At 39.9% G+C, this 22,461-nt stretch overlaps 1 protein-coding gene across 1 annotated transcript in view; it reads right to left on the minus strand.

The window, feature by feature from the left end:
- LOC134225784 (glucosylceramide transporter ABCA12) overlaps window positions 1-22,084 on the minus strand; it is an 85,332-nt gene extending 63,248 nt beyond the window's left edge. Inside the window, exon 1 of the mRNA XM_062706138.1 lies at window positions 21,448-22,084. The gene's annotated coding sequence lies outside the window, so the exon portion shown is untranslated. The remainder of the gene's footprint in view (window positions 1-21,447) is intronic.
- Window positions 22,085-22,461: the final 377 nt, after the last annotated feature.

Here is a 22,461-nt window from a genome sequence, read left to right on the forward strand (position 1 = left end):
TGACGGTGAGAAGCGCTGTCTTCAGCAGCAGGTTCAGTGAATATGAATACATATGATTAAGCTTGGAAGAACAACCCGCTGTGGCTGGGTAGAATGACGCAGAAGTCATCTGATACAAATATACGAAAACCGGTTACGCAATAATCCAATAAATTAATGATCTTCTTCTGCGGTTATGAAATCCACATATGTATACCTAAATTGGGTCCTATAAGGTAACCGAAAAATATCGTCAGTCAGAACGAAAGGATGAATCCAGAACAGCAAAGAAAAGACAAGACACAACAAAGTGGCTAAGTCCATGACAAGCAGAATTTAACATTCAAGATTCGCCGACAGTTTTCAACAATTTCTCAATCCGCCCAGAATCAATATTCCATTTGAGAAAATATATTCACACAAAAAATATATTTGTATTACCTCGATGATGATGACGAAGATATTGAATCAAGATTCCGAACCTCAAAAGACTTCAATTAAATAACAAGCGAACAACTCCGTGTCGGACATCGCCCGGGTGGGATGAACCGAGAGGAGAACCGCCACCGAGGTAATAACAACCTTTGGATTGCACAACTGGAAATATTATGAGGGGACGGGGGGTTTACTTGATTGATTCTTGATGCAGGCACAAAAAAATAATCTTCATTCGACGTGGTTGTGGTTGAACGGGTTTTCGTGTTTCGTATGCAGAGCCGACGATGTTGAGTAACCTTGAACTTGAACATTTTCACAGTTTGGTTCGAATTGGGTGATCTTCGTTCAAAAATGCGCAGCAAGGCGATATGGGGGAAAATGGCTTTTGCCTTTATCAAGGCGAAGCGAAAGACTACGATCACTGCTCCTGGGTTTCTAATCCTGCTACGCTAATTTTGTTTTTTTTTAGATTTATTCAGCAATATAAAATTAAAAACTGCATAATGGATAAATAAATTTTACAGAAAATCAGTATGAAATATCCCTTTTGTCTAGGAGAATGATCGGTGGTTAGATGGCTGCGCCCGCTGCCTAATTCGAATTTGAATATTTTTATTCACAAATATTTAACTACAAAATACATAGATCGATTATAAAACGCAATACTAGAGAAGATCATGATGATAAACAACAATAACCCAAATTCATTATTGCAATTCGAATATGTAGCGAAAAATCAAAGCTTATTTGTTATTTTCTGATCCTTCAAATCTCAACATATGACAACTCAAGATTTGACTATGAAGTTGTTCGCGATAGACAAAGTGAAAATCAATGTTCACTAGTTCCACTGGATATTGAAATATAGTTAGCCGATTATAATCGTTTATAAGCTATTGGTTTCAAATAATGCCGTTGGAATAATTTTCAAATTTGTGACTTATGTTAGAAATTGGTTCACCATTGAATAAAATCACAAACTGCAGATCAAAACATCAGCAAATGTAGTCAATATCAAAACATTTCACGTTTTACCAATGAACGTGATCGCTTTTAGCAATTCATGTGGCTCCAAGCCACTATTTCTTGATGTGTACATCAGCTAGGCAGCAACTATACGTGACTTGTTACTAACAATCCTGATATTGCCCTACAAACATTGTCTTTTAGCAAGTTTTCGCACTTTGATGGACCACGATCAATCGAAGGTATACGTAAGCAGGAGCAGTTTTGCTAGTCGGAGAGACCACCCCTTGTGAATTAAGAGTTAATCTATATGCGGTATTATTTCGCAACGCCTCAACGACTGAATGACTGACAGACTAGCGGCATGCCGGTAGCAAACCCGAGCTGATGGAGTTAGTTTAGACTTTCGGTTCCGCATATATATTACAGTGTGGTCATCATGGTTGGTCTGAAATGCTTGTTAGGTTTGGTTTATTCTGAACAATGATTGTTTGGATGGGAGACGAGTGAAGGATGGGCCTGATGACCGATATTAATTACCAGCAAAGGTAAAGCGGTAGTAGAAAAAAAAATGATTCAGTCAAAATGTGCCCATCATGACATGACAAAGTGCATAATTCACTGGTTACGCCCAGTCAAGTACTTACTGAATTGGAAATGTATTTCCTGTTTACGCGTAACGTCGCGCCCTACCATTGCATTTCACTCCCTCCTGTGTGGGATGAATTAATTAATTTATTGTTTTTCGTTCTAGAGAAGTTTAAATGTGACCTTGTTGATTGGTCATAAATATCAAATATAATAAATTTTATTCTGTTCTATATGACTGCTTCGATTAAATATTTAGATAGACCGGTGAATTCGGAGATGGCGAGTTTGATATTCGGTTCTGTCCTGCTTCGTTAGCTTAATCCTTTCAGGCCCACGGGATCATATATGACCCCAACAGGAAAATGGGTGTACAAAATCGCACGATGGATAACAGTGAAAAAGAATTGCTTGAAATTAATTCCCCTATCAGAAGAATATATCAGATATATGCGATCAAGGTCTTACGATGTCCTAGAACGTCATGAACACGGTAAAGTAAGGAAGAATAACTTATTAAGGTTCCCCGGAGACAAGTGAAAATATGGGGTAAGTGGGTACTATGGCTGCCGATGAATCGATGAACGTTGTCAATGGAAACAATGTTCTAGAAAGATGAAGCAGGATTATCAACGAATTTGCCCGACACGGAAATATTTGGAATCGAAACCATTTGAGGCACCATGCTAATGCTATTGCTTGATCATGACTTTAAACTACCGGGAAAAGCTATTACTTTTATTTTGATTCATTGGATTTCCAACAGAATAGTCGTTTCTAAATTTATCATTGATGTGGAAGGTGAATAGTTTAAGCAATTAAATGATAGTGTGACATCGAAAACGACTTAAAAATTTATTTAAAGCTAAAATTTGCAATTTTCATTGGCAGCCAAATAAAATTTCCATTTCAAATTAGAAATTTTCCATAAACAAATAGGAAATTGCCAATAAAAAAATCAGGGTATGAGCAATAAATAATTATAAAATTTCCACAAATAAAACAAAATTTCCATAAACTATTAAGAACTTTCCACAAAACAAAAATAAATCAGCATTTTTAAAAGCAAAAATAGCAATTATAAAAGAAGAATTTTCCATAAAGAAATGAAAATGTTCCACGAAAAAAATACAAAATTTCCATAAATAAATCAATATTAGCAATAAACAATTACAAAATTTTCCACAAAACATATATTTTTTTTCCAAAAAAAAATTAAAAATTTTCCACAAAATAATCAATAAAGAGCAATAAAAAAATAAGAAAATTTCCATTAAAAATACAATAAAGCAATAAAGTTGATGAAATTTTACATGAACTTTAAACGCTTTTAAAGAAAGGGTCATCTATGGGAAAAAAGGACAGTTTGATTGCTTTTTTATATTTCTTTATGGAAATTTTCTTATTTTTTTTATTGCTTTATTGATCATTTCGTGGAAAATTTTTATTTTGTTATGGAAAAATATATTTATTTTGTGGAAAATTTTGTATTTTTTTATTGCTAATATTGATTTATTTATGGAAATTTTATATTTTTTTTTCGTGGAACATTTAATTTTTTTTATGGAAAATTCTTCTTTTATAATTGCTATTTTTGCTTTTAAAAGTGCTTATTTATTTTTGTTTTGTGGAAAATTTTTAATTGTTTAAGGAAATTTTGTTTTATTTGTGGAAATTTTATATTTATTTATTGCTCATACCCTGATTTCTTTACTGGCAATTTTCTATTTTCTTATGGGAATTTTCTAATTGTTTAGGGGGAGCATTTATTTTAGTCATTTTCATTTGCCCATGAGTTTTAACATACATGGCGCAAGTGGGACATATTTGAACAACATTTTCAATAGAGCAATTTAAATGTTTTTAGATCGTTGTCTAGTAAAAAATAACTTCGACATTCATATATCATATGGATCTGAATCAGATGCAGTTTTATATAGTTGGTTTCTTTGTAATGTGTTGTGCAGTTAATTTACAAATGTGTATTTTGCATTCTGAAAATTATCCCCGCATGCAAAAGAGCAATAGTTATAACTATGCGATATGTTTCCCTTGACAGTGCAAATAATCTATTTATTCTACGATAGGTCATCAAATTTAGTCTTGTGTTTTGTTATTTTCAAGCTTTACATCAGATTTACAGATTTTCAGATAAATAAAGTGCTTAGCATTAGCATTAGCATTGTTACGGTGTAATTCGTAGATTGGACACTAGTGATACTCATGTTTTACTTTTGAGATCCTTATCTAGAATGCTATCAGAAATCGAGAAGGGGAGTGGTCCTTGATTCCAGTCTCAAACAAAAATAACAAAAGCATGAGGATTAGTATTCCTGGCCACGCCCATCTTCACCGTAACTAGGGAGAGGAAGGAAGTGTTGATGTAGTACTTACTTAACGAGAGGCCACCGACTTAGCGACACCCTCATAAGTACCACGGAGTTGGATAATGAGGAAGGTAATCGTTGGGTCAGGATTTGCCTGACCCTGGCAATGTAACCGTGGTAGATCTTACCCCGTAACACACCACGTAAAGGTGTCTACCCAGCATTACGGGTCATTTCACATAAATAAAGTGCTTAACACATAAATTGGCAATTTCTTTCTATTACAAAATTACAACACTGCGCATCGCCTGAAAAAAAAAAACGTTTCTTTTAAAGTACTGATTTATGTAATAATTTGTGTTCTAAACAGAGAAATATTCATTCGAATGGTGAATAAAGATTTGCTTATCCTTTCCACCTAAAACATTTGGTACAAAAGTAAGCTAATGGGAAGCAAGACAAGAGCCAATTAAACAGTAAATCGTATGTTGTCTTGTGTTCATATCTGCTAACATTATAATAATTTTCTTGATCTGAAAATACTAAGACTCAGAAATAATATGAACATTATATGTTCCTTTAATTAGTTTAGTTCGACAGTATAAAACAGAATAGGTCCCACTTTCCCCGTTTGACGGGGTAAGTGAGTCCTACAGGTTAATTTATTTCTTTCTTTACCAATATTTTTAGAAATTGAATAAATTGAATAAAACACGTCTACACTTCAACAACGGAAGCATATAATGATGTATCCGTGGTTAATGTTCTGAAAAAACCTGTTTTCTAAGTATGCGTTAACAATGTTGCGTTTTTTAGGTCTTGCCCCGAGGTACCTTAAATATATTGGCAGCGGATTGCACTGGTCCAAAATAGGATTTTCATTCAAACGTATCTGTAGAGCTACCGTGATATACAAAACAACTATTTTTAATCTTTCTTGGACATCCTAGGCCATACAAACGATCCTTGAGTTCAGGACTTGAAATCTACTGCTGCAAAAAAGGTTTTATTTGATGCCCAAAGTTTATTTGAGTATTCAACAGTGATCATTACAGCTTATGAAAGATGAGAAAAACATCGCAAGGTAGTTCTGGGTTATTCTGGGTTATCCAAACTATTCTTGAGAACTACATCTGCTTAGAAGCTTTTTTTTTACATCTGCTTAGAAGCTTTTTTCTGCATCAAGCTTCGACATGCATTCAATTATATCCATTACATCTCCTGAGAGGTCAATAGATATCGTAAGATCGTTTTGGGATATTCTGCGTCATCCAAAATGTCCTTCAGCTCGGAACTTAAGATCTACAGCTGCGAGAATTTTTTATCAGTACTCATAGCTTCAATATGCATTCAATTGAGTCCATTAGATCTTTTGGGAGGTCAACAGACATCGTAAGATAGTTTTGAGATAATGTGGGTCATTCGAACTGTTCTTGATTTAAGGACTTGAGATCTGCAGCAGCACGAAAATAGTTTTACAGAAATCGGATACATGCAGCTTTCTATAGAAGTTTAACAGTGGGCTCTGTTAAACTTCTATAAAAAGCTGCATGTAACCTCAAGTAAGCTCCGCCAAAGCAACCGTGTGCCGCACAAGCCCAAATCCTGATGTTAGGTGGGACGCTAAACAGACCTGACGACCCTCCGGCGAGACAGGAGATTTACGCAGGCCCAATAAGCCGCCTTTAAAAACAACCATTACGAACGGCATAAAAGATAATACGACTCGATACAATCGGCAACAACGAATATAGGATCATGATTGGAAGCTTGGATCATGGAACTGCAAGTCGCTAGGTTTCGCAGGTTGCCACAGGATCAACTACAATGAATTACATCTCCGCAACTTCGACGTCGTAGCGGCGCAGGAAATCTGCAGAACAGGACAGAAAGTGTGGAAAAGTCGGCATCGAGTGGGTACCTTCTACCTTCTACCAACGAGCTGGGCTTCATAGTTTTGGGCAAGATGCGCCAACGCGTGATTGGGTGGCAATTGGGTGGATCAACGCAAGGATGTGCAAGCTGAGGATAAAAGGCCGTTGCTTCAACTATAGCATCATCAACGTGCACTGCCCAGGGGAGACCCGAGGACGAGACGACAAACGATGGATGTGGCATTGCCCACTGCGGGACCCCACTGCGGAAGGAAGGAAATGTATAGACCGGTCATTAGGGTGGCTCAAAAACACTTTTTCAAATTGTTTGATGGGCCGCCCTCTTATTCGGTTCTATTCGCCCTGATGCTCTGGACAAAATTCCAGCCAAATCGGTCAACGTTTGGACGGTGCGGTTTTTTAGGCAAAGATATTAGCATTTTACTGGAGTGTTGTAGGGGTGAATTTATTTCTTTTCAAAGGTAAAAGAAACGAAATTTGCTCAAACTCCACTTCAAACTCTAATCTTCTCGCGGTTTTCTGCATAACATTCTGTATTAAATTCTTCAAGATCTGAATGAGTATCATAGTTCTTCATTGTAAGTTGTGCTGTCCAACTGCAATTTACTGGTTTTGGATGTTTCTGCATACATTTATGGATATAAACTTCCAACGAGTTTAGCACCGAACAAACGTTGACCGATTTAACTGAAATTTTGTTCAGAGCATCAAGGCATCAAATAGAATCGAATAAGAGGGCGGCCCATCAAAAAAATTGAAAAAAGTTTTTCCCATTCTAATTTGAGCCACCCTACCGGTCATCGGACCAGATAGTCTTCATACCGTATCGAACGACAACGGCCAACGATGCTTAAATTTTCCAGCCTCCCGCGGAATGGTAGTCCGAAGCACTTTCTTCTCTCACAAGAATATCCACAAGTCCACAGGAAATCATCTAACTTACCGCAGTGCGAACATTGAATCCTACCACTACCTCGTTGCAGTTTGCCTGCGCTCAAAACTATCGACGGTGTACAATACGCGTCGGAGTCGTACGCCGCGGCTAAACATTGGCTGGCTACAAGACGGCAGACTAGCCCAAGACTACGTGCAGCAGCTGGAAGTGGCACTCCCAACGGATGAGCTGCTAGGCGCAGCGTCTCTTGAAGATGGCTGGAGAGATATTCGATCCGCCATTGGAAGCACCGCAGTCGCTGCACTAGGCACGGTGCCCCCAGATCAGAGAAACGACTGGTATGACGGTGAATGGGAGCAGTTCTTCTTCTTCTTATTAGCATTACATCCCCACACTGGGACAGAGCCGCCTCACAGCTTAGTGTTCATTAAGCACTTCCACAGTTATTAACTGCGAGGTTTATATGCCAAGTTACCATTTTTGCATTAGTATATCATGAGGCTAAAACGATGATAATTTTATGCCCAGGGAAGTCGAGACAATTTCCAAACCGAAAATTGTCTAGACTGGCACCGGGAATCGAACCCAGCCACCCTCAGCATGGCTTGCTTTGTAGCCGCGCGTCTTACCGCACGGCTAAGAAGGGCCGTGAGCAGTTAGTTGAGGAGAAGAATGCAGCATGGGGGAGATTGCTGCAACATCGCACAAGGGCGAACAAGGCACGATACAAACGGACGCGGAACAGTCAAAACTCGATTTTTTTGAGGAAAAAGCGCCAGCAGGAAGATCGAGACCGTGAAGAGACGGAGCAACTGTACCGCGCTAATAACGCTCGAAAGTTCTATGAGAACCGCCATCGAGGGTGACAATGGGTCTGGGGGGTGAGAATGGGTCATCGCTCTCACCGGCAGTCTGGAGGTCGTAGAGCAAAATCAGTGACCCATTCTCACCCCCATTTGACCCATTGTCACCCCCGACGACGGAAGTTAAACCGTTCGCTGTATTGTAGCAACTACCGCGCAATCAAATTGCTGAACGCCACCTACAAGGTACTCTCCCAAATTCTATGCCACCGACTAACACCAATCGCAGGAGAGTTCGTAGAGCAGTACCAGGCGGGATTTATGGGTGAACGCTCTACCATAGACCAGGTGTCCGCCGTACGTCAGGTATTGCCGAAATGCCGCGAGGTTCACGGCAAGGTGATGGTCTTTCGTGTCTGCTATTCAACATCGCTTTGGAGGGGGTAATACAAAGCAAAGATTGACGATTTTAACGAAGTCCGTCTAGTTATTTGGTTTCGCCGACGACATTAATATTATGGCAAGTCATCAACACGTCGAAGACGAAGTACATGATTGGAAGAGGCTCAAGAGATGACAACGTAAGCCAGCCACCACGAGTTTGTATTGGTGGTGACGAAATCGAGGTGGTTGAAGATCCGAAGGGAACAAGACGATAGATCAGGTGGAGGACGATTTGCGGACCCTTCGCAGACTGCGTGGTTGGCGACGTGCAGCCATGGACCGAGCTGAATGGAATGGTAATAAATAAAATACTCCTGGAATTTCAACGCATATCTGATAGTTTCGAGATATTCCGGGTAATCCAAACTATTTTTGAGTTCGGGACTTGAGATCTACCTGATATTCATATTGGTGTAAGATAATCTTTTTTCAGTACTTAATGCTTCAATATGCATTCATTTATATCCATTACTTCTCCTGGGAGGTCAACGGATATCGTAAGATAGTTTTGAAATATTATGGGTCATTCAAACTGTCCTTGAGCTCAGGCCTTGATATCTATCACTTTTATATTCTTTATTTTTGTGATTCTTCATATAATATAAGTTCATCACAAGATCTACGGCTAGTTCTGGACTCAATGATGGTTTGGATGACGCAGGATATCCCAAAACCATCTATCCATGTCCCAAGATCTTCATGAATATGTTTTGGATATGTTTTGTAGATCGCAAGTTCTGGACTCAAGAATAGTTTGTATGATCTAGCACATCCTAAAAATATTGTTCAACTTGCTTTGTCATTTTTCCATTATTAATCACGAAATGAAATGGAATAAATCAAATTTACTGGGTAATACCGCTAAGAAAAAAATGGGCTTGAAGGGCTAAATTACATTAGCCGTTCGATAACTGCAACGCATTCTAGACGTCAAACGGTTGTCAATTGACGTCAGATGCCATAAAAGTGCATCTAAATGTGCAGCGCATTGCAGCTGTCATTGAGTTTGACACCAGTTTGAAGTTTCGCGGTCCGATAACTGCAAAACTGTTGCAACTATCGAATTGCAGTTAAATGACTTGCAGGTATCGAACGTCTACTGTATATTATTGTTAATTTGAAGAACTCTTATAGTAAAGTCATAAAAAAACCCAACTAAATTCACCGAGTAGTGATACTGCCTTTCTCGCATTTAACCAAGACACCAACCTTATATGGTGCTAATATGGTTCGATGTACCATTTTCTTTATAATTTTTAAACGCAACGGCCTATCGTTATTAAATTCAATAGTGGTCAACTAGGCTTTGTCCCCTTTCGAATGAAACTTGTTGCGGTCGGAAAATCGGTTGACGATTACTATATAAAAAGTTGTCTAATGTTTTTCTTAGCTTTTCTTAGTTTAACACACATACATACGCACGGACAGACACACATTTGCTCAGCTAGTCAAGCTGAGTCGATTGGTATATAACACTATGGGTCTCCGAGGCTTCTGTAAAAAGTTCGTTTTCGTAGTGAAATGATAGCCTTTCGGTACAACTTTGTTGTACGAGAAAGGCAAAAATAATTCTACAGAAAAACTGGAAATTTGGTGCTGATTGCGAAACTTGATTAAATTTCAAGCTCATAAAGTCATAGAAAAAACACGAAAAACGTTTAAAATCGGTTTCGGCTATCTCCTCAGCTAAAGGACGATGTTATCTTCTTCTTCTTTCTTCTATCTTCTATCTTCTCTTTTTAAAAGTGAGTTTACATTTCCTGTGAGGCAATATAACTCACGAACGGGCTGACCGATTTGCAAGAATTACTCATCAATCGAATTGAAAAAATAGAACATTTTGCTGAGAAAGTTGATGCTGAGTGAATGCTACATTTCCATGAATTCTGAAGAAAACCATCAAGCTCAAACTGAAATTGATCTAGAGGGCGACGACTAAACGATTGACATTTAGGACGAAGAAAAAACAACCCGGGCAGGTTCGTCTGGTATATATATAAAAATGAGTTTGCTTCTTCCTTGAGGCATTATAACTCACGAACGGATTGACCGATTGGCTAGATTTTATCACTAATCGATTCGCCTTGGGATCAGCAGTGTTTGTATATATGTATAAAAAGTTGGTAAATTTAACGGGAAAGTTCTGAAAACTAAAACTATCGTAAAGTGTATTTTTATGAAAAATTTCAGTAAAACCTCCACTGAGAGTACGATTACCCTATGTTTACTTTTTATTGAAAATTCGTCTCGGCTCAACCTTCTGTTGAATGGAATGGTGGTTCTGAAAAGAACTGATTTACTTTCAATAAGGCGCCTTTCTAATCATAAACAGCAACAAAACTAAAGTCAAAATCCTAAGGGAAAATTTCCAATCAAACTGTCAAACCCTTTCTTTTTATAAAATACTTGTCCTGCAAAGGTCGATTTTTCAACACCTTTCATCTGTCTTTCTACTCACAACCTCAGTCCGAACGGCCACTCGATGATTTTTTCGCTAAGACGCCAACATTTAGAATACATTTTCAGCATCGCCACTGACCGAAACTAACACCATTTTTGCAATCATCATTTTCTTCTCATAAAATTTTCATCCCGAAATGCGCATTTCTAATGCGGTCCCATTGTTGTACAATATTATGGTGGAATTAACCTTTCCGTCCCTGACGTCTGTTTCAATTAAATTAAAAACCTCATTTCTTGACCGATTCCTTCGCAAAAAGTCCGGATGGATCCCAATTTTTTTATTCATATTAGATTTGGGTCAATCCTCAGTACGGTTCCAGAATTATTCCAGAATCCGTTGGGGTCAGATGTCCCCGGAAAAAGTGGCCATTAACAAATTTAGGTTAAAACAGGTCGTGTGACACCTCAAACATCATGATTTCACAAAACAATGATGAATTAAATTTTTAGGGTTTCTAGGCCACTCGAATTCAATCCGGCCACAGAGTTCTGTGCGTGTTTTCTTTTGTTTCGGACAGCAGAACGATCACGCGATCGGCCGAAATATTGTGTTCTGCATTGCGCGGCCGGTAACAATGCTAATCAATGATATGGAAATGCTAATATCATCTTCCAAACTTAGACGTACATGTTCATGATAGAATTAGAGGCGAAAGTATAGAATTGATAGTTCCGTTAGGATACGGCAGGCATGAAGAATGTTTTTATAGCTTCCTTCCTTTTGCCAGTGGAGATATATCAGCTTCCACACTGATATTCTTCCCTCCCCCTTCATACGAGAGTTTGGCAGAAGGAAGGTCGTGCCATCACAAATATTGCCCTCCGCTCGCTTTCAAATCGACTTCTATAAAAACATTCTTCATGCCTGCCGTATCCTAACGGAACTATCAATTCTATACTTTCGCCTCTAATTCTATCATGAACATGTACGTCTAACGGAGACGAGCCAGCCTCGGGCTGAAAGTCTCTTTAATAAAGACAAAACAAAAAAATAAAAGATAATGTTAGCATTTCCATATCATTGTAAATCGTTTAACTTCACGTAGAAGTAAAATACACAAATCATTTATTAGAATGCTAATCAGTTGAGTGCGCGATTTCTCTTGTTTCGGACAGCAGAACGATCGCGCGATCGGCCGAAATATTATGTTCTGCATTGCGCAGTCGGTAATAAGAGTAGCCATCGAACAAGTAAGTGCAGTGCGTGTTTTAGTCGTCGGGAAAGAAATAAAATATCTATATTGTGTTCGGTGGCTCATACGCATGTCGCGCGCGGTCGAATAAAGCGCGTTCTGCAATAGTTTGCTGTAGCCATCGAGCAAATGAGTACAGAGTGCTGCGCTTCCGTGCAGTCGTCCAAAAGGCGAATCTCCTCAGTCTTCATATGCCACCGGGCGTAGATGTTTTAACATTCAACTCGTATTAGTGTTATTTCCCTTCCCATAGATCGCATCACTTACCAAAGTGAATCCAGTAAATTATCCTTTGTAACTAAAACGATATCCTATCCCAAGACAATCGTGGAGATGCAGAGGTATACTCGGTCTCTAGTAGCAACGAGAGTCGGACTAACAATCCTTCCGTTCCTATATGACCGTAAGGACGTGGCCGGCGCCGTTATTGACTTTAAATATTTGAGCTCCCGAAACGTGTACATTGAGAATGGGTAGCTAATCCCAAGCCCCATTCATTGTGTTCTCTGTACAATTTCGCAAGTTCAGTCAACCACGAAGTAGCAACTACGAATTGGGCGGTCATAATGCTCATGCTCATACTCATGCTCACTCGAGTTCAATCCGACCACAATCCGGGGACCTTAGAAATGGCCATTTCCTAAATTGAGCCAAAATAGGTCGTGTGACACTTCAAACTTCATGATTTTACAAAGCAATGATCAGAATGATATTTTTAGGGTTCCTGCGCCACTCGGCTCAATACGGCCAACATTCGTGGGACCTCCTAAATGGCCATTTCCTAAATTGAGCCAAAATAGGTTGTGCGACACCTCAAGCTTCATGATTTCACAAAGCAATGATGGGAATGATATTTCCAGGGTTCCTTGGCCTCATTGGCCACAATTTGGGGGACCTACGGAATGATCATTCCTAAATTGAGTCAAAATAGGTCGTGTGACACCTCTAACTTTGTAATTTCACAAAACAATGAAAAGATAGAAGTTTTAAGGGGTTTTTTTTTTCCAAGTTCGTTTATTTGGTAGGCTCAGGCGTGTATAACACTTTACGGAGCCATGGTTCTTTGTGATATATACAATCAATATCATTTTATTATACAGTTAATAAGAGAGGGGAAGGAGCCAGCGTACTCGTGGTGACTCGAGGTTAGTTTACAATGTTTAAGGATGGACGGGGCTTAGGATTTGGGATAAGGAAATTTCAGCTTCTCATCCGGGCATTTGGCGTCAGTGACGATGTGGCGTGTCGTCATGCTCGAGGAATGGTTCGACTGGGAGCATCTTCCGGATGGCAAGAGCTATGGAGCTCTACGGAACAAAAAGACAGAGACAGAACAAAAAAAAACTTTAAAGAAAGAAAAAAAAACAAAATATTAGATTTTGATGTCAGAAGCACAAAGAAAACTATAAATGGCCTGCATATAGACAACATCACGATCTCCCAAAACACCTCGAACTTCCCTGAAGGGTTGTTTACCTCGGGCCACAAGGGTATCCAATAATTGCTCTCTGGAGGCGTCATTTTCCGAGCAGGACCAAACTACGTGATCGATGTCATCATAACCGGCTCCGCACCTACATAAGTTGCTATCGACAAGGTTTATTCTGTACAGATGTGCGTTTAGTGAATAGTGATTGGACATAAGTCTCGACATCACGCGAATGAAGCCTCGACTTAAGTCCTCACCTCTGAACCACGCTCGCCCAGAAACTTTTGGAACTATGGAAAATAGCCACCGTCCAAGTTCATTGTGTGTCCAATTCCTTTGCCATCTGTGAAGAGTACTCTGACGGACTAATGGGAAAAACTCGTTGCTCGAGAATTGTCTATCATAAACCTCACCTTCCTGTGCGCCCACCTTTGCTAGCGAGTCTGCCTTCTCATTGCCGTAGATTGAGCAGTGAGATGGGACCCAAACAAAGGTAATCTTGAATGATCTTTCGACCAAAACACGCATCTGCTCTCTTATGTTTGTAAGAAAGTAAGATGCGTGCTTAACAGGTTTCATCGACCGGAGTGCCTCGATAGAACTAAGACTATCCGAGAAGATGAAATAATGGTCTACGGGCTGATTGGAAATTATCCCCAAAGCGAAGTTAATTGCTGCCAGCTCAGCAACATAAACCGAACACGGTTCCTGAAGTTTTCGGAAGGTGGTTGAAGTTACATTGAAAACACCGAAGCCAGTGGATCCGTTAATGCGAGAACCATCAGTGAAATATCTGCTGTTGCAATTGACATGTTCATATTTTTCAGAAAAAATGGAGGAATAGAAATATTTCAAAGATGATCTGGTATTCCTTGAATAGCATGTTTCATGGACAGATCGTATACAATTGAGGAACTGTCGTTGGTGAAGTGAACTCGAGGGGATTATAACACGGAAGACAAAGATCTGACGATATGTAGTTGAGATAAACTCTCAGGAATCTTGAACGACAAGTTAGTTCAAGCATATTATCGAAGTTATCTAGAACAAGTGTGTTACTTGTTCCACATTTGATGAGTATTCTAAGTGAGAGCTCCCAGTAACGGTGCTTTAAAGGAGTGACTCCAGCAAGCACCTCCAGGCTCATGTTATGCGTTGAATGCATGCAGCCAAGGGCAATACGCAAACAACGATACTGAATTCGTTCCAATTTGATCAGGTGGCAATCAGCTGCTGAGAGGAAGCAGAAAGAGCCATACTCTAAAACAGAGAGAATAGTCGTTCTATAGAGTTTGATGAGGTCTTCCGGGTGAGCACCCCACCATGTTCCGGAGATAGAACGTAGAAAATGGATCCTTTTCCGGCATTTTTGTATCAAATACTCAATGTGGAGTTTCCAGGTGCATTTGGAATCAAACACGACCCCAAGGTATTTAGAAGATAAAGATTGGTTGATGTCATCATTCAACAGCTTGAGTTTCAGTTGAGCAGGATACCGCTTCTTAGTAAACACAACCAACTGAGTTTTTTTGCGGTGAAAACTCGATCCCTAAATGTCTGGCCCAAACAGTCAGATTATCTAAGGTACTTTGCAATGGTCCTTGCAAGACAGCTGCACATGGACCTCTTAGAGAGACCACGGCATCATCTGCAAGTTGTCTGAGCGTGCATTGTCCTTCCAAACAATTGTCAATATCTTTAACATAGAAATTATAAAGCAAGGGACTTAAACATGATCCTTGGGGAAGGCCCATGTAGCTATTTCTGGAAGTTGTCAGAGTGCCGAGTGTGAAGTTCATTTGTTTTTCTGACAACAAATTGTACAAGAAATTATTCAAAATAACGGGTAATCCACTACTGTGCAGATTGCCTGACAGTACTTCTATGGAAACTGAATCAAAAGCGCTCTTAATGTCCAAGAATACTGAAGCCAATTGCTCCTTGTGCGCATAGGCCAGCTGTATATCTGAAGAGAGCAACGCTAGACAATCGTTTGTTCCTTTCCCTTTTCTAAATCCAAACTGAGTATTTGAAAGCAATGCATTTTCTTCGACCCAATGGTCGACTCTTGAAAGGATCATTTTCTCCAATAATTTTCTCATGCATGATAGCATGGCAATCGGTCGGTATGAATTGTGATTAGACGCTGGTTTTCCAGGCTTTTGAATAGCTATTACTTTCACCTGTCGCCATTCAGGTGGCACAATGTTGTACTCCATGAAACAGTTGTACAGGTCAAGTAATCGTCGTTTTGCGATATCTGGGAGGTTTTTAAGAAGATTGAATTTGATGTTATCGCATCCCGGAGCAGAGTTATTCGATGAAAGAAGAGACATAGAAAGTTCCAGCATTGAGAATGGTCCACCCAAAGAATCGGGATCAGTAACTGATTCTCGAAATAGCGGTTCTGCTGGTACGGAATCTGGACAGACCTTTTTTGCGAAGTTGAATATCCATCGATTGGAGTATTCTTCACTCTCGTTGGTGGAAATGCGGTTCCGCATGTTGCGGGCCGTTTTCCAAAGTGTTGTCATTGAGGTTTCTCGTGATAGACCCTCGACGAAACGTCGCCAGTAGCTACGTTTTTTTCCTTGAGAAGATTTTTGAGCTTTCTTTCGAGCCTCAAATACTCTTCAAAGCTCGGACCTTCCGTGTTTACGGAAGGCCTTGAAGGCATCAGATTTCTCAGAATACAACTTAGTACATTCATCATCCCATCCAGGAGTGGCTGGTCTTCTTATGACAGATGTACTTGGAACGCGTCGTTTCTGAGCTTCTTGTGCGCTTTTTTGAATCAACTCAGTAAGGAATCGATATTCATCCAAAGGTGGAAGAACATCAGTTGATTCAATACCAATTTTTACCGCCGATGCAAATTTTGGCCAGTCAATGTTTTTCGTGAGGTCGAAAGGAACATTAACTGGCTCAGATTGTTGATAGCTACTTTTAATTGTGGTAACTATCGGCATATGATCACTACCATGGGGATCTTGAATTACCTTCCACGTGCAATCTAATGATAGTGAATTTGAGCATAAAGACAGATCAATACGGCTTTGTTGACCATTTGGTCCTATTCGAGTTACTACACCAGTGTTCAAAATATTCAAATTGAAATCGTCACACAAATCATAGAAAATAGGCGCTCTATAATCGTCATACGTTTCGCCCCATCCAATACCATGTGCGTTCATATCACCCAATATCAATACTGGAGATGATAGGAGGGAGACTGCGCTCCAAAAATGTCGACGATTAATAGAGGCATTTGGAGGAATGTACACTGAAGCTATGCAAAGATCTTTATTCTTCACATTTACTTGGCATGCGACGATTTCTAAGCCGGGAACAGTCGGAATGGGAATTCTGTAGAAGGAGTAGCATTTTTTGATCCCCAAAAGAACGCCACCATAATGATCATCCCGATCTTGGCGAATAATGTTAAAATCGTGGAAGTTGATTTCATCTTCAGAAGAAAGCCATGTTTCACAGAGTGCAAATATATCGCAATCGGAATTGCGAATCAACAACTTGAACACGTCTAATTTATTTTTCAGACTGTGACAGTTCCACTGCAGCACAGTGATTGTATCTTCGGTGTTGGCCGTATTATCCATCGAAAGATACAATTTCTGCAAGAAGGGGCCATGAAACAGTCAATTGCTTCAGATAACTTTCAACTGTTGGAATAAAGAGGTCAATGATTGGCCTCAATGAATTCGGAATATTGAATAAGTTCAAAATACGATCCACAAGGTCCTTAAAGGAGATCAATCCTCGCTTGGACGGAATACTTTTACTAGAAGTGCGAATTACTTTTTTTTCTTTCGTTGATTCTCCTAGCCGGATGTTTCTTCGAAACATCGGATTTAGGCAATGGCGGGAATGTCTTACTGCAACTAGGATCAAAAGAAGCAGTAGGGACAGATTGCTTCGGGATTTTAAATAAACCCCCATTACCTTCAGATTTTGGCAAGCTTTTATGGATGACTTTTGTTCTCTTACGGCGCGATCCCGGGGAAGACGGTTGCTTCCTCTTTTCGGGCACGTGTACCTCCGCAGAATCATCCATGTCGGCTGCGTCAGAGTCCAATTCGTCAATTGATATGGAATCATAGTAATCACTTACACGAACGGTGGCTGAAATAGCAGTCGATGCAGTGGCTGTGGCGGATGTGTCTTGCGACCTAACCATTTCCGCATACGACTGCTTGGAGCGCTGTACCAACGAGCGCTTCACTTTTTGGGTGTGCTTTTTGTACACCGGGCATTCTTGCAAACCATGGGGGGGGTTCAAACCACAATAAGCACATTTTGTTGCTTGTTGCTGGCAGAACTCCTCCCGATGTCTTTCTGAGCATTTGCCACAACGTGGTTTGTTGTCACAAAACTCGGCAGTGTGACCAAGTTGTTTGCAGTTGGTACAATTAAATACCCTTGGCACAAAAAGACGCACCGGAAACAACGTATTTTCTATATCGACATACTTAGGAAGCATCGAACCGGCGAATGTCACCCGAAGCGAGCCTGACTTGGAATAAACCTTTTTGCCATCTACCGTGGCTGCTGAATGCAATTCCTTGCAGTCCAGAATATCCACGGTAGATTGCAGGGCGTTCTTTAGGCGACCTTTCCCTGCAAGCACATCCTTGCAAGTCAAGCTCGCTGCGTTGATTACGCCTTCTATCTCGACCTCCCGCGAGGGCACATAAACTAAATATTCAACATTGTACGCCCTGTTGCCAGCAATTTCATTCGCCACCTGGTATGTAGGTGCGGTGATGCGTAGTTTGTTCCTGTTGATTTGGCTGAATTCAAGCTTCGTAAAACGACGCGTCAAATCTCGTTTTATGCCCAGAAAATCTAGGCTCTTCACTTTCTGCCGAAAGTAAACAACCCATGGCCCAGGCGAAGCCGCATGGTACAATCGTGTGCGCCCTGCATCTTTTGGAGGCCCATTGCCTTCCACAGTCTCTGTCTCCATTCTCACCCCGCAAGGTGGAAGGATGATTTTGCTTATGTTAACTTAAGACTAATAGCTAATCAGAAAAAAAAACTTAAAAAAACTAATTTTATTTATTCTATCAGTCCCACTCCGAATAAAGCAGATGGGAGAACAATAAAACGTTTCTACTTATCTGCCCCTGCTGCTGTAGGTAGCAGCAGTAACAATAGCCTGCTTCACTGGCGTCGCCAGAAGCAGCTACTTCACTCGCCGACAGCGATCGCCTTGGATCCGTAGGTAGGAATAGCACCACACAATACTTGCACTACCGAACACAATCCGCGATGAGACACAGCACACACGTCTGGCTCGTTCAAGCTATCGGCACGGAATGATTTAAGGGGTTTCTTGGCCACTTGGGTTGAAAAGTGTCATTTCATAGGTCTTCGGATTGTGACCGATGTTACCGGATAACATTCCTAACATTGCTTTGTGAAATCATGAAGTTTGAGGTGTCACACGGCCTGTTTTGACTAAAATTTGTAAATGGCCACTTTTTTTTTTTTTTTTTTTTCTTTTTCACTGACCCCAACGGATTCTGGAATCGTACTGAGGATTGACCCGATAAGTGATTCGATAATTGGGATCCATCCGGATCGAATGCAACTTGTTGCGAAGGAATCGGTCAAGAAATATGATTTTAACGGCAGTTTTATTTTTTGAAAGCCCATAAAAACAGACGTCAGGGACGGAAAGGTTATTAAATGGGATATTAAAAACTCGCCTTATGACAAATGAAGACATTCCACTAAAAGCTCAAAATAATTTGCTTAGGGTGAAAGAGCAATCTAGGACGAACTATTCGGAATCCAATTCTATTACACCTCACGTTTTCAAGGGCACTACTTTCAATAATGAAGCAACTAGTAGCTGTCATCTATTTATTCTACGCTTGCTGGGACGCAGCAAAGCTAAAATAAAAAGATGACAGTTATTTGTTGCTTCTTAGTTGAGAATGGTGCCTCTGAAAATGCGATATGAAAAGTATTTGGGTTCTGGACAGTTTCACCTTAAAGCCAAATAATAAACAACCATGTGAACATCGCTATACTTGAACAATTTTAGGCGCTGATGAAGACGTTTTTGATTATTTAATATAATCCATACATTGCAATGACTGAAAGCTGAAAACCTAACTTAAACCTAATCTCATCGCGAGCCTTTACGACAAATCCTGAAACTTAAAATGCAATTGTCGGAAATAACTATCGAACCCTGTATTTGTTTCATAATTTTTCTAACTCTACAGCTCTTGTCGTGATCTCACATCATCTTAATCCCATTCGACCGCTTCCTCTCACACGACTCTGCTCTGTAGACGGGGATTAATACATGGTGTTAGAACTTAATTCTCACATCAATGTTATGATTCACCAGATCCTGTTTACAGCTCGGAGCAAGCACGTTCATCTCGCACGCTTCGGATGGTAATGCAAACATTTAATCATATCAGCAAAGCGCCAACAAAAATTTGTCGATGGTGAAACGATCCACTTGTTGAACAATTCGATTTATTAAATTTCATTCAGGTGTTAACAACTGGATTCAATTATTAATTAAAAACGCTTATAGTATGAGAATAGAGAAGAACATATAAAGCACCTGTATATAGACCAACTGATTTTTTTTAAAACAAATAAATTATAAAATCATTATTTCATAAATTAAAACATTAAAATAATTAATAATTGTATGACTTTGGAAGTGTAGACCCCCATGAGTTTGATCCGAATAATCTTAATCGTAAAGGCGAAAAGGCTTTAAATTTTAGAGGTGACCTAACCGATATTGATACTTGCCATAAGGCACGATCTTGATAACATTTTAATTATGTTGTCATGAGGCAAAATGTGGTAGCACAATAATAGGAGAACGAAAAATTCAAATTTGAACTACTTTATCTCGAGCCATATGTGCTTGCGTATTAAGCCACTTTCCCCTAATATGTAGCGCCACGCCATCACGTTCGGCCTTAAAATCACTCCACACATTTCAATTATTTAGTAAACCACGTCAACGGTTCTAATAATCAGATCACAGCTGTCCCATCCCATTGTGGAACACTCGACTCGCGCAGAACCTTTCTAACGGGCAAATTGTTGATGTTCTGCTAACCTAGGGGTCAGCGATATGCCTACATATGTACAGCAGGCAGAAATTATTTATAGCAATAACAAAATGCGTGTTTGCGCGTTTTGTTTGGGTGACTCGGATCGCGTGTTCTCCTTTTTCTTCCCCGCTGATGAGTGATGACTATGCAGAGGAAATCCCCAACTGCGTGAAAACTCCGAACAGTCGTGACCGTCAAGGATGGGAGGTGATCTTTAGCGTTTTCGTAAAACAAGATACAATGCACTCACACGTTTTGTTTAGGCTGGATAATATCGATTATGTCTATGCTTCTTTATAGTTATAGGTGACAGAAGCATATTGAAATTTAGAGTTTGCAAACCACAAAATTAGAAGTGGACATGGATACTTCTACCAGTTGAAAATTCATTATCTTGTTCAGGAGAAAACTCTAGATGAAAACGCATACAAATTTAACCTAAGCTTTTTAAATTCTATTTTTGTCATTAAAATTCAGGAATACAAATGGAAAAATGAGGATTGAAACCTCAAACTTCAATGAAGGAGTTCCTTAATCAAAATCTGGGGTATGGAAACATTAATCTAAGCATCCAAGCAAATTTATGTAGGGTGAAATAATTCCAGAAGTTATGCCGTTAGTGTCGAGTTGATTGACAACCTATCCACCTTTGTGTGTGATAAAACCCGCGCCTTAAAATATTAAAGATCTCAACGTCATAACTTTAAATCTCAATATAAATTGGAAAATAGAAGACAGAGCTTGGAGAGTATTGAAATTTCTCACGTATTTAAATCAAAATATATGGAATCCTATTTTCCGATTAATATTTTGCAATCATAACTCAATACTCAAACTATTTGAACTAGGATCTTGGGATTGGAACAATAACAACAAGTAGCCTCTGAAAACGAGTCAATTTCCGTTGCTTACCCTTTCTTCAGTGAAGAAGATTCACACCGCCCAACGCAAAACCAGTCAGTTGCTCACGGTTTTACTTTCGTTGAAACACTTCGCTATGCACCACGCACAACGGTGTCACTTTTCTCACTTTCGCTCAGACCTCCACGGGCTGGCTATAATACAGCCATGATGGTCACACTCACTTCGTTTTTGTATGTTCTCTCACTACGATCGTGACCAAATTCAATACAACTATCACGACTGGTATTTCTTCAGTAGTTAAACACTTTTAGAGGCACTGTTGAAAACTGGTTGGCTGAGTTAACTTTTCTCTTTTGCAGTCGAGCCCCTCGAGTGCAAGTACCTTCGTATTACGCCTGCTGACTGGCCAGTTTGTGACGAAAGCTTGCTTTTGTTGATCCTACAGCGCAATGTATACACGCATATCGGTACTGGGTAATGCAAGCACGCGCTGAAGAACTGGTCACTGGCACAGAAAAGACCGAAGACCGAACAAGGCGACCGTCTGTCACGAGGATTGCACAACCGACCAACTCGACCACTTGCAATAATATTCTACCTAGAAGCGAGAGATCGAAGAGCTTCAACTGGTTCTCGATCGCGTGCCTTTATCAGGCTGTATCCCGTTTCGCACTGTTCTCGACGGATCTCCCGCGTGCCGTATTTATAAATTCGCGATGCTTTAGGCCGGCTCTCGCAATTGGTGGCTCTCAGCGGCGCATCCACCTTGTCATCGTTCTCAACAGTACAATTAGGCGTGTGCTAGTATTCTCATCGGCATCGGACGTTCGCGAGGAAGTCGGGAAGCTTAAGCATTTTTCTCCTATATCCCTATACCAGGGCTGGTAGCTGTTAGTACAGCACGATGTCTGAATTTGGATAATTATTATAAGTTTTTTTTTCAGTCCGTTTATTTGGTAATTATTATAAGTTGCATGAATTGTATTTGTAGGAATTAAAAGCGAGTAATGAGTTGCACTTTAGAAAAACAACAAACTTTTGATCATAGAATAGTTAACAGGG

The sequence above is a fragment of the Armigeres subalbatus genome, chromosome 3 (assembly GCF_024139115.2).
Source record: "Armigeres subalbatus isolate Guangzhou_Male chromosome 3, GZ_Asu_2, whole genome shotgun sequence".
Taxonomy (NCBI): Eukaryota; Metazoa; Arthropoda; class Insecta; order Diptera; family Culicidae; genus Armigeres; species Armigeres subalbatus.